At 39.7% G+C, this 12461-nt stretch overlaps 1 pseudogene; it reads right to left on the minus strand.

Annotated features, from left to right (window-relative positions):
• Window positions 1-3642: 3642 nt before the first annotated feature.
• Window positions 3643-11052, minus strand: LOC119511371 (annotated as a pseudogene).
• Between the last annotated feature and the right edge of the window lie 1409 nt (window positions 11053-12461).

Here is a 12461-nt window from a genome sequence, read left to right on the forward strand (position 1 = left end):
GCTCTTACAGTAAAGTGGAGAAATACGGTAAGGAAAGAAAAAGAGTTATCCAAAAGTATTTCTGCCTGTTTTGAAAAACACCATAAATTTTTTGAGTAACTAACCATATGATGCCAGCCTATTCAGACCCTGAGTCCTGTGTGCTGAAGGCCAGTCCTCTGACATCATAGACTCTCTGTTTGGCACTAATCAATACAAATCTGAACAGCTGATTCAGAAATATGGGAAATCTGGGGAAAAAAAAAAAACAGAAAACTTCATCCCCTAAATTTTACCTCATGGAGTAATGATGGATCATCTTCAATAACAGACTTAGTCACCCCAGAAAGTAGCACAGTCCCTCCAATCCCACGTGATTGATGCAAAAAAAAAAAAAAAAAAAAAAAAAGACACTGAAAGCATGTCATGTGAATGGAGAATAACTTCTGAAGAAAATAACAGATGGTGTGAAGGAAAAGACTCATCTTCAGGAAAATCTACAAGTAATTGCCAAAGAAATTGTGGGATGGAAGGAAAGGATGCAAGAATTGAATGAACAGATAAAACCACTTTACCATTCCAATGTCCAAGTTTTTTTTTATTTCTCTTCTTTCTTTGCAGAAGAAATGGATATGTTAACATATAGATTGTGGTGGTGAATGCATAACTATGTGATTACACAAGGAGCCATGGACTGTACACTTAGGATGGTTTTTACTGTGTGCGAATGTGTTGAAAAAATGAACAGAGAATGGAAGAGAGAAAAGATGTAGAGAAAGAGATATAGTTATTCACTTTGGGTAGGGGAGTAGAATGGTGCAACCCCTCTGGAGGGCAGTGTGATGATTCTACAGAAGGCTAAGTATTGGGTGGCCTTATGATCCTACAACTCCATTAGTATAAACTTGGAAGAACTGAAAGTAGGGACATGGATAGACATTTACACAGTGCTGTTTATGGTGGCATTATTCATTATTGCCATTGAATGGAGGTGGACTAAGAGTACATCAACTGATGAATGGAAGGCTGAGCTGCAGTGTATACATACAACAGAATATTGTGCAGCTGCAGAAAGGACTGAAATTGTGAGGCATGCAACTAGATGGATGAAACTTGAGGACATTATGTTGAGTGAAATAAGTGAGAGATGAAAAGATAAATATTATAAGCCCTCATTAATATAAACTAACTATAATGAGAAAATGCTGAGAATTGAATTCAAGTGCATAGGTTATCAGGGGACAGATGAGGGGCACAGATAGGACAATTAATAATTAAGGATCACATAATGTTCAATAGGCTTATTGTAAAGGTTGCTAGATTCTAAGCTCTTACAGCAGTCACATGTATTTCTGAGTTTTAATGTTATTTTTAAATTCTGAGATGCTGCACTCTTCATCTGTAATCTTGTAGTTCCCTGGAAATTTGAGTATCTATGTGACACCTGAAACTCAGAATTAATAGTACTGCAGCTCTGAAAGTCAGCATTACTCCATAGAGCAGCTGTTTAAGAAACTACAATTAGAGATATGAATGAAACAGACTTGGTTAGGACTAAGATAAATTAGAAAACAAGTGTTCCAGTTTGAATGTATTGTGTCCCCCAAATGCCATTATCTTTGATGTAATCTTGTGTGGGGAGATGCTATTGGTTTTGATTAGATTTCTTTGAGTGTTTCTTTGGAGATGCACCCCACCCAGCTGTGGTTGATGACTCTGATTGGATATTTCCATGGAGGCGTGGCCCCATTCATTTAGGGTGGGCCTTGATCAGTGGAGCCATATAAATGAGCTGACAGGTAGAGGGAACTCAGTGCAGCTGTGAGTGACATTTTGAAGAGGAGCTACAGCCAAGAGGGACACTTTGAAGAAAGCAAAGGAGCTGCAGATGAGAGACAGTTTGAAGATGGCCATTGAAAGCAGACTTTTGCTCCAGAGAAGCTAAGAGTGGCCAAATACCCCAAGTGAAACTAAGAGTGCATTTTTGAGGAACTGCAGCCTAGAGAGGAATGTCCTGTGAGAAAGCCATTTTGAAACCAGAACTTTGGAGCAGACACCAGCCATGTGACTTCCCAGCTAACAGAGGTTTTCCAGACACCACTGGCCATCCTCCATTGCAGGTACCCGATTGCTAATGTGTTGCCTTGGACACTTTATGGCCTTAAGACTGTAACTGTGCAACCAAATAAACCCCCTTTTATAAAAGCCAATCCATCTCTGGTGTTTTGCATTCTGGCAGCATTAGCAAACTAAAACACAAGGTAAAGGATGATATTGACTGTATTTTTAAAATTCAACTTCTGTGTGAGAACATACAGAGGTTTGTTTGGTACATAATATATTTTCTGTAGTACACAATCTAATTTAACCTGTATGGTCAGTTTATTTAAGCAATGTAATTACATGGACCCTAGAATAGTGAATGAGATATTGTTATTCTGTAAAACCTAAGGTAATACCCCAGTACATGCCAGAAAATTTGGGGAAGAAAACAGAAAATTATTTGGAAAGTCTCTTTGAGGAACTGGGGAAAAACGTGGAGCTCCTAAACTTACTTACCTGGGGAATTCCTACTATTCTGTTAAGCAATAGTGGCTACCAATTTAATAAGCCAAGCACTCAATCTAGAGGCTTCCACTTATGAAACATCTCTCCAATGGTGAAGATAAGTCAACTCATAACTATGCCTTAGTCACCCCCAGAAAACCATGTTTGTTGCTTATATATCAACAGTGTCTCTAAGCCAACTCTGCAAGTTAATTCACTATCCTCATCCCTATGTGGCACATAACTTCCAGGGGTGTAAGTTTCCCTGGATATGTGGCACATGTCTCCCAGGGATGAGCCTTACCCTGGCATCAAGGGATTGAGAGTGAGTTCTTGGCCAAAAGATGGAACAGAAATGGAACAAAATAAAGTTCCAGTGGCTAAGATATTTCAAAGAGTTGACAGTCATTCTGGAGAGTATTCTTATACATTATATAGATATTCCTTAAAGTTTCTAGCATATTGCAATAGCTGGGAGAAAATACCTGAAGCTCTTGAACTGTAATCCAGTTGACTAGATTCTTGATGATTGTATAACTGTATAGCTTTAGCTTTTATTGTGTGACCATGTGATAGTGAAAACCCTGTGACTGACACTCCCTGGATCCAGTTTATGAGGAGATGAATAACTACATATATATATATACATATGCATGGATAAGGAATATAGGACATAGGAGGATGTTTTGGGTGGTCTTTTTTTCCTTATTTTATTATTATTTTTTGGAATAATGAAAAATTTTTAAAATTGTATATTTTTTAAGAATTATATGGCATGTGAATATATCTCAATAAATCTGCATTTAGGACTTCCAGGAAGGTGACAGAAGAGGAGAGATACAGAAAGCTTGTCCTCCATGGGATAACTAGAGAAAAGGCAGAGAACAACTGGGACAGTGGTTCCAGGGTACAAGCAGCCAGAGAAAGACCCCTACAATATATAGTGGGGCTTGGATGGAAAGGCATAGAAATTATATCTGAAAGGATGGGGTGAGTTTATTCAATTGGGACCCCTGTCAGGCTGGGCACTTATGAGATGGCAGACTGAGCAGAAGAGGTAGGAGCTCTGCATTCCTGCACTCCCAACTCAGCAATTGGCTGAGGAGATAAAGCTTCTCAGCCCTGCAGCTGGGGGTTCCCATGAGTGAACTCAGAAACCAATGTATTCGTTGACTGCACACAGAAAACTTGGTGCATGTACTCTTCCTCCATGGAAGCCTGTGGTAAGCAAGAATGGAGAGCTGTGGATAAGGACAGTGCCACACAGAGGTACCAGGAGGGGATACCCCACCTCAGAGGCTCATGGGTGCACAGTGCCCAGGGACCCTGAGGGCTTACCAAACACAGCACCTCTAAGCTGGATGAAGTCTGAGGAAAGTTAAACTTGCATCCCCACAGCCAGAGAGTGATGCACTCAGAGGCCTGGGTATCACCGGACACACCTTACCCATAAGCAAATTCTCTGCCAAACTGCAGTGCCCACCATTCAACCCTGTGGTTGGCAGTGTCCAGTGCATATGGAAAAATGCAGTGCTGACTCTATTTCCACTTGTTTTGAACCCTGCCCAGCATGCAGCCAATCAGGAAAAAGTGAACTTCAGGGGAAGAGGTGGTCCAAGAGTGCCAATTGCTGAAAAGAAAGTAAAGTGCACTCCAGCAAGCTGTGGGTCTGCCAAATTTTAGAGTTGTAAACATAGACCTGCATTCCCCAAAATAATCTTATCAAGATAAGCTAATGCCACAAAATCAACTAAAAATCACACAGCATACGAAGATCCAAGATGATATGGACAAGCCAAATGACTAAATTAAAAACTCAGAGGAGAAATAGAACTTGGAACAATTAATCAAAGAAGTACACACAAATCTCCAAAACAACTTCAAAGAGTTGACTAAAGATATAAAGGATGTCAAGAAGACACTAGAAGAGCATAAATAAGAATTTGAAAGAGTAAATAGAAAAATAGCAGATCTTATGGAAATAAAAGATACTGTAGGTTAAATAAAAAATGTACTAGATGAGACAGAAGATGGCAGCATAGAGAGGAGTGGAATCTAATTTGTCCCCTTGGAACAATTATTAAGCAACCAGGAACAAGTAAATAATCTGGAATAACTGCAGGGAGACAAATGTGACTGCCCTCTCAATGTACACCAACCTGAGTTGGGAGGAATGCCTGGGATTGCAGCATAAAATGTCTAAGTAAAAGCTGCAGATCCAAACCAGAAGCCCCCTTCCCCCATGGTCCAACTGCAAAGCCTTGTGGTGCTAGAGAGCAGTATTCTCCCAGCAAGTGAATATAGCTCAGCTGAGCTCCAACTGGGGTTTTAATTAACAAGGATGGACTGCTCAATAGAATCTACAAATCCCCAACAATCAGACAGAGGCTTTTGGTGATGACTGACCTTGGAGAGCTGGAGTGTGGCCATGGACTGATCCTGAATGGGGCTATGTGTCCCTTTTTCAGCTCAGTAGAGAAAGGCTCAGCCATTTTCATTTCCCAGCACCCTGACCCAGACAAGGGTGGAGATAGTAGAGGCAGAATTTATTCAAAGGCTAATGACCTATCTTGGGGGTAACTTCCCTAAGAGAGAAGAGGCGGGGCCCAGCCCTACTACCTTCCCTCCATTCAGAACTAAATCCCAGAGCCTGGTGGAAAACAGCCATGGGTCACAACTCCTTACACCCTTCTGGAGCTACAGGCTAAGAGGCACTGCCTGCAGGGCAGAAAAGCATAGTGACTTGAAGCCTCACAGGTGCACCAACCTTCTAAGACACACCCTCAGGGAGACATGATACTACTGCCTTCTTCTAAGACTTAAGCTCATTCTTATCTGGGAAAACTGATTGGGGTAAACAAGGAAATCAGATTTTTGGACAACAGAAAACTACAGCCTACACTAAGAAAAATGAAGTTATGTCCAGTCAAAGGAACAAACTTACACTTCAACTGAGGTACAGGAATTTAAACAACTAATACTAAATAAATTCCAAAAGTTTAGGGAACTAACTTTTTTTAGAGATGGTAAAAGAGATGAAGCATATAATGATAACACTGGGCATACAAAAGGTAGAAATCAAAAGTTTGAAAAAACAACTGGCAAAATCTATGGAAACATAAGGCACAACACAAGAGATGAAAGACACAATGGAAACACACAAAAGAAGATCTTAAGAGGCAGAAGAAAACACTCAGGAACTGGAGAACAAGGCACCTGAAAATCTACACACAAAAGAACAGAGAAAAGATGGAAAAACATAAGCAACATCTCTGAGAAATTAAGGACAGAATGAAATCCAGAAATGTACATGTGATTGGTGTCCCAGAAGCAGAAGAGAATGTAAAAGGGGCAGAAGCAATATAGAGGAAATAGTCAATGAAAATTTTCCATCTATTATGAAAGACATAGAATTACAGAACCTAGAAGCACAGCATACCCCAAACAGAATAGATCTGAATAGACCTATGCCAAGACACATAATAATCACATTATCAAACATCAAAGACAAAGAGGGACTCCTGAAAGCAGCAAGAAAAAAGTGATCTATCACATACAAAGGAAGCTTGATAAGACTATGTGTGGATTTCTCACTAGAAACCATGGATGCAAGAAGGAAGTGGGGTGATACAATTAGGATACTAACATATTTAAGAGAAAACCACCTACTAAGGATCTGGCAAAACTGTCCTTCAAATATGAGGGAGAGCTTAAAATATTCTCTGACAAACAGACAATGACAGAGTTTGTGAACAAGATATCTGCTTTACAGGAAACACTGAAGGAAGAACTGCAGACAGCAAGGAAAAGACAGGAGTAAGAGGTTTGGAAAACAATTTTGGGATATAGTAGCACAACAATAAAGGTACACTGAACAAAGATTACTGTGATCATTGTTGAAAGAGGAAAGTTAGGACCATATGGGACAACAGAATGAAAAAGGAGAGATAAAGACTGGGACTGTATGTCAGTGAAACCTAGGGTGCTCAATGATTGTAATAAAGGGTACAAGTATGTTTTTACATGATGTGGAACAAATGAATGTCAACATTGCCAGGTGTTAAAAATAGGGTGGGATTTTGGGGGAAAATACAATCAATGCAAACTAGAGACAATAAATAACATAAAGATTGTATTATGCTTCCTTTAATATAACAAAGACAATATACCAAAGCTAAATGCATATGGGGGGACATAGGGGAATGGTATGGGGCTCCTGGAATTGGCAATGTTGTCTGACTCTTTTTTCTACTTTAGTATAATGCTATCTTTCCTTTTGTTGCTTTCTAGCTGTCATGTTTTTTCTCTCTCTCTCTTTTCTTTTTCTTTTGTCCCTCTACCTTATTTGACTCTTCCTCCATCTTTGTGGAAGAAATGGAGATGTCCTTATATAGATGGTGGCAATGGTACTGAATACATAAATATGTGACTATACAGGGAACCAATGATTATTTAGGATGGAGTGTATGGTGTGTGAATAAAACCATATTAAAAAAATGGGCTGAAGAAACATTGAGGTCACTATATTCAGTGAAATAAGACAGACGTATAAGGACAAGTATTGCAGGGTCTCACTTACATGAACTAATTATAATATGTAAAGTCATAGACATGAAATATAATTTACCAGGATATAGAACAAGGCTAAAGAATGGGGAGTGGTTGTTTATTATGAGTGGAATGTTCAACTAGGTTGAAGTTAAATGTTTGGAAATGGACAGAGGTGATGGTAGCACATTGTGAGTATAACTAACAGTGCTGAATGGTGTATGAAGGTGGTGGAAAGGGTAAGCTCTTAGTCATGTATGTCACCAGAAGGAAAGTTGGAGGTTAAAAGATGGGAATGTATAAAACAATGAATCTTGTGGACAATGTCTGTGATTAACTGCACAAATATTAGAAATCTCATGAACTACAACAAATGTATGACACTATAACTAGATATTAATAATAGAGGGGCATATAGGAAAACATATATACCTATTGCAAACTATATCCTACAGTTAGTGGTATTTTAACATTTTTTCACCAACAGTAACAAATGTACTATACCAAAACTATGAATCAATAATGGAGGGGGGTGGTTAGGGGTATGGGAGGATTTCAGTTTCCTTTTTTGTCTTTATTTTCTGGAGTTATGAAAATATTCTAAAAATTGAAAAAAATTAACTGTGTTGATGGATGCAAAGCTGTATGATGGTACCACGGGCAATTGATTGTACACTTTGGATCTTTGGATAACTGTATGGATTGTTAACAATCTCCATAAAAAAAGAATACCCGGATAACTAAAAAAATGTACCTGAGACCCACAAAAGCACACTTGAAGAGGTAGAAGAATAAACGAATCAGAGGACCAAAAACTTGAATGCAAATGCAGAAAGGAAAAAATGGTGAAGAAATAGAAAAATTTGAAATGGACAACAGGGAAACAATAACATGAAGCACAAAAAAGTAAGAATCAATTGTGTCTCAAAAGGAGAAGCAAATGTTAAATGGCTAGGAAGAGTTTTGTGTTCAGAAGGAGAAGAGAAATTTAAAGAGATAGAAAGAGTAATTGAAGAGAGAGTTGGGGAAAATGCCCCAATGCTTATAAAAGACATAAATATACAAATCAAAGGCCAATGAACTCCAAATAAAATAAATCCAAATAGACACACTCCAAATATATATATTGATCACATGTTCAAATGCAGAAGACAAGGAGAAAGTCCTGAAAGCATTAAGAGAAGTGATTCACTACACAAGGCTAAGTACTGTCTACTCAATGGACACATTTGAGGTGAGAAGTTGGTATAACATTTAAGATTCTGAAAAGAGAAAAAGTGGCAACCAAGACTTCTTTACCCAGCAAAGCTCTCTTTCAAATGTGAGGGAGAGCTTAAAATTTTCACAGATAAACAAATGATGAGAGAATGTGTGTGCCAGTTTGAATGTATTATGTCCCCCAAATGCCATTATCTTTGATGTAATCTTGTATGGGCAGGCATTATCAGGGTTGATCAGATTGTAACTCTTTGAGTGTTTCTTTGGAATGCACCCCACCGAGCTGTGGGTGATGACTCTGGTTGGATGGTTTCCATGGAGGTGTTGCTCCAGCCATCCAGGGTGGGTTTAAGTTGATCAGTGGAGCCATATAAATGAGCTGACATAACAGAAGGAACTCAGTGCAGCTGTGAGTGACGTTTTTTTTTTTCACTTTTGCAAAAAGCTACATTTATTTCCATTTAAAGGGCTAACATTTATTATGAGGTTGTCCTTTTATGAAAAAAAATGGTAACAATACACAGTGATTTATCTCAGATTACTTGGCAAAATAAATTGGCAACACTGTCCCCACATTTTTGAAAATATTACTGGTCCATGAAATCCAAGTCTAAGAACCACTGCCAGGTGAAAGATTAGTTTTGCAGGTTGTTAACAACTCTTAAATGGAAAAAAGCTTCTGTGGTCATTTGGGAAATGATAGGACAGAATTTCTCATGGCATATAAACTGTGGTCATGTGAATCAATGGCAAGTCTCCCACATTTCCCAACTTTTGATCACTGAACACACTCAGACCCACTGTTAACTGGAAAGACATAGAAATTTGAAGTGAAGAATTATTCTTTCGATATCACAATTTTCTTCAAATGATGTTAACATTAGCATTTCAACAGAGTCTGGCTGATGACCTAGCTGAAGCTAAGGAAATGGTATCATCAACAACATTATCAATATTAAACTTTCAATATCAAACACATTTTATACCTTGTTACTAATTTACATAATTATAAGACAAACTTTCAAAAGCTCCATAAAATCCTTAAGGTAAAAGCCGTTATTGAACATTATGTAAACTTCAGATGTTACCAGGCTTGATTTGAGGAAAATCATTGATTTTGGATACAAATTATCTACAAAATGGTGTGGTATAAATGGTATTTGAATTTTACAGTAATGTGACTACAATTTGCACATTACATTTCATAGGTACCACCTTTCTAAAGTCCATTTCCATTCATGCATCTCTGCTGTGGAAGCCGTCGTTCTCTTGGCAACTTTGAGCAACTTTGGGAGACAGAATCTGAGATGTGACAGCAGCTGGCAGAGAGCATCCACTGTGAAACTCGGGGGGTCATTTTTTGAGCATTTTCACAAAATCATCTTCCAGGGTGTTCTGGTTTGCCATTATGCAAAATACCAGAAATGAGTGGGCTTTTATAAAGGGGGGTTATTTGGTTACAAAGCTACAGTCTTATGGCCATGCAGATGTCCAAATGAAGGCATCAACATAAGGATACCTTCACCAAAGGAGGGCCAATGGCATCGGGAAAATATCTGTTAGCTGGGAAGGCATGTGGCTGGCGTCTGTTAATCCCAGGTTGTGTTCCTGCTCCACTCTCAGGTCCTGTTCATTCTTCAAAGTGTCTCTCTTGGCTGCAGCACATCCTTCTGTCTGTGAACATTTTTAATAGAACTCCAGTGATTCAGTTAAGACCCACCCTGAATGGGTGGGGCAAGACCTCCAGGGAAATTATCCAATCAAAGGTTTTGTCCATAGTTGATTGAGTCATGTCTCCATAGAAACAGTCAAAGGATTCCAACCTAATCAACACTAATATGTCTGCCGACACAAGACTGCATCAAAGAACATGGCATTTGGGGGGACATAATACATCCAAACTGGCACACAAGGCATTGGTTATCTCATCGGATATGCCATAATCCAGGAATCTCAACTGGGTTAAACACAGAATTGATTGAGTGGAGAAGGCAGCACCACAGAGAGAAGGCTGTTCAGGAACTCCACCATGTCTGGTGGAATCATCCATGGTTGTGAGTGCATCTGGAAATCTATCAGGAGGAGGGCTCACCCCTCCAAAGAAATAAAAAGATTAATATTGTAGGAGAGTTCCATCTGGTGGTAACTGAAGTGATAACCCTCCTTCTGCCAAGTGATTGGGTTGCTCAGGGCCATCAGGCTGTGGACGCTTGGGGTGACAAGCTGCCCTTGCTCCAGGAGAGTATCACCACCTGCAAGAGGAGTATTATTGGGCAACTGGAGGGGTCTACTCCCCAAGCCATGGCTATATAGTCATTGTGGAGAATGAATTTCAAATGGCTCCTGTTCTCTGAAGTCATCTGCAGATGAAAAGATTTTGGAACAAGCTGTCAAATAATTCAATATAAGTGTTCTGTGAAGGTGCTGTTCTGCAGGCAAGCCCTTGAGTTGATGGTAAATTTTCCCAAGGGAAGAACATTCCTTCTTGTTTATACTGTAAAGATGAGTGGTCACATAGGCATGTAGGGTATTCTATGGCCAAACCTTCTCCCAAAAGGGCATGAATGAAGAACCCAAGCAGTTCTGCTCTGATGGGAAACAATTCAGACATGCAACCTGAAACAAAAGTTTTGCCCTCCTCTTTGTTAAGGCAAGTAGCTGTAATGGATTGATGTGCTGTAACTTCTGGGCTAAAACCACATGAATTCTTGTCAGTAATGGAGCAGGAGGCCTGGGCAGTCTGTTCTGCTGTGTGTGCATTCCATCAGAGCTGGCAGTGAAGAGGCGACCTGTTCCAGTTTGCTAAAACTGCTGATATGCAAAATACCAGAAATGGATTTGTTTTTATAAAGGGGATTTATTAGGTTACAAATTTACAGTTCTAAGACCATAAGTGTGTCCTAACTAAGGCATCACCAAGAGGATACCTTCACTGAAGAATAGCCAATAGTGTCCAGAACACCTCTGTCAGCTGGGAAGACATGGCTGGTATCTGCTGGTCCTTTGGTCCCAGGTTGCATTGTTTTCAGCTTCTGATTCCAGTGGCTTTCTCTCTAAGCATCGGAGAGTCCTCTCTTAGCTTCTCCGAAGCAAACTCTGGGCTTCATCTCTTAGCTTAGAATCTCCAAATGTCTGTCCGTCCACATCTCCAAGCATCTCTAGGTATTTCTGTTGGCTCTGGCTCTTTTTTTTTTTTTTTTAATCTTCATTTTATTGAGATATATTCACATACCACGCAGTCATACAAAACAAATCCTACATTCGATTGTTCACAGTACCATTACATAGTTGTACATTCATCACCTAAATCAATCCCTGACACCTTCCTTAGCACACACACAAAAATAAAAAGAATAATAATTAAAGTGAAAAAGAGCAATTGAAGTAAAAAAGAACACTGGGTACCTTTGTCTGTTTGTTTGTTTGTTTCCTTCCCCTATTTTTCTACTCATCCATCCATAAACTAGACAAAGTGGAGTGTGGTCCTTATGGCTTTCCCAATCCCATTGTCACCCTTCATAAGCTACATTTTTATACAATTGTCTTTGAGATTCATGGGTTCTGGGTTGTAGTTTGATAGTTTCAGGTATCCACCACCAGCTACCCCAATTCTTTAGAACCTAAAAAGGGTTGTCTAAATTGTACATAAGAGTGCCCACCAGAGTGACCTCTTGGCTCCTTTTGGAAACTCTCTGCCACTGAAGCTTATTTCATTTCCTTTAACATCCCCCTTTTGGTCAAGAAGATGTTCTCCGTCCCACGATGCTGGTTCTACATTCCTCTCCGGGAGTCATATTCCACATTGCCAGGGAGATTCACTCCCCTGGGTGTCTGATCCCATGTAGGGGGGAGGGCAGTGATTTCACCTTTCAAGTTGGCTTAGCTAGAGAGAGAGGGCCACATCTGAGCAACAAAGAGGCATTCAGGAGGAAGCTCTTAGGCACAATTATAGGGAGGCCTAGCCTCTCCTTTGCAGCAACCGTCTTCCCAAGGGTAAAACCTATGGTAGAGGGCTCAACCCATCAAACCACCAGTGCCCTCTGTCTGTGGTCATGTTAGCAACCATCGAGGTGGGGTAGGTCAATACCCCTGCATTATCCACAGTCTCCTAAAGGGGGCACTACATATATTTTCCTTGTTTGTTTGTTGTTGTTTTTTTTACTTTTTTT

Source organism: Choloepus didactylus, chromosome 16 (assembly GCF_015220235.1).
Source record: "Choloepus didactylus isolate mChoDid1 chromosome 16, mChoDid1.pri, whole genome shotgun sequence".
In the NCBI taxonomy this organism is placed as follows: Eukaryota; Metazoa; Chordata; class Mammalia; order Pilosa; family Megalonychidae; genus Choloepus; species Choloepus didactylus.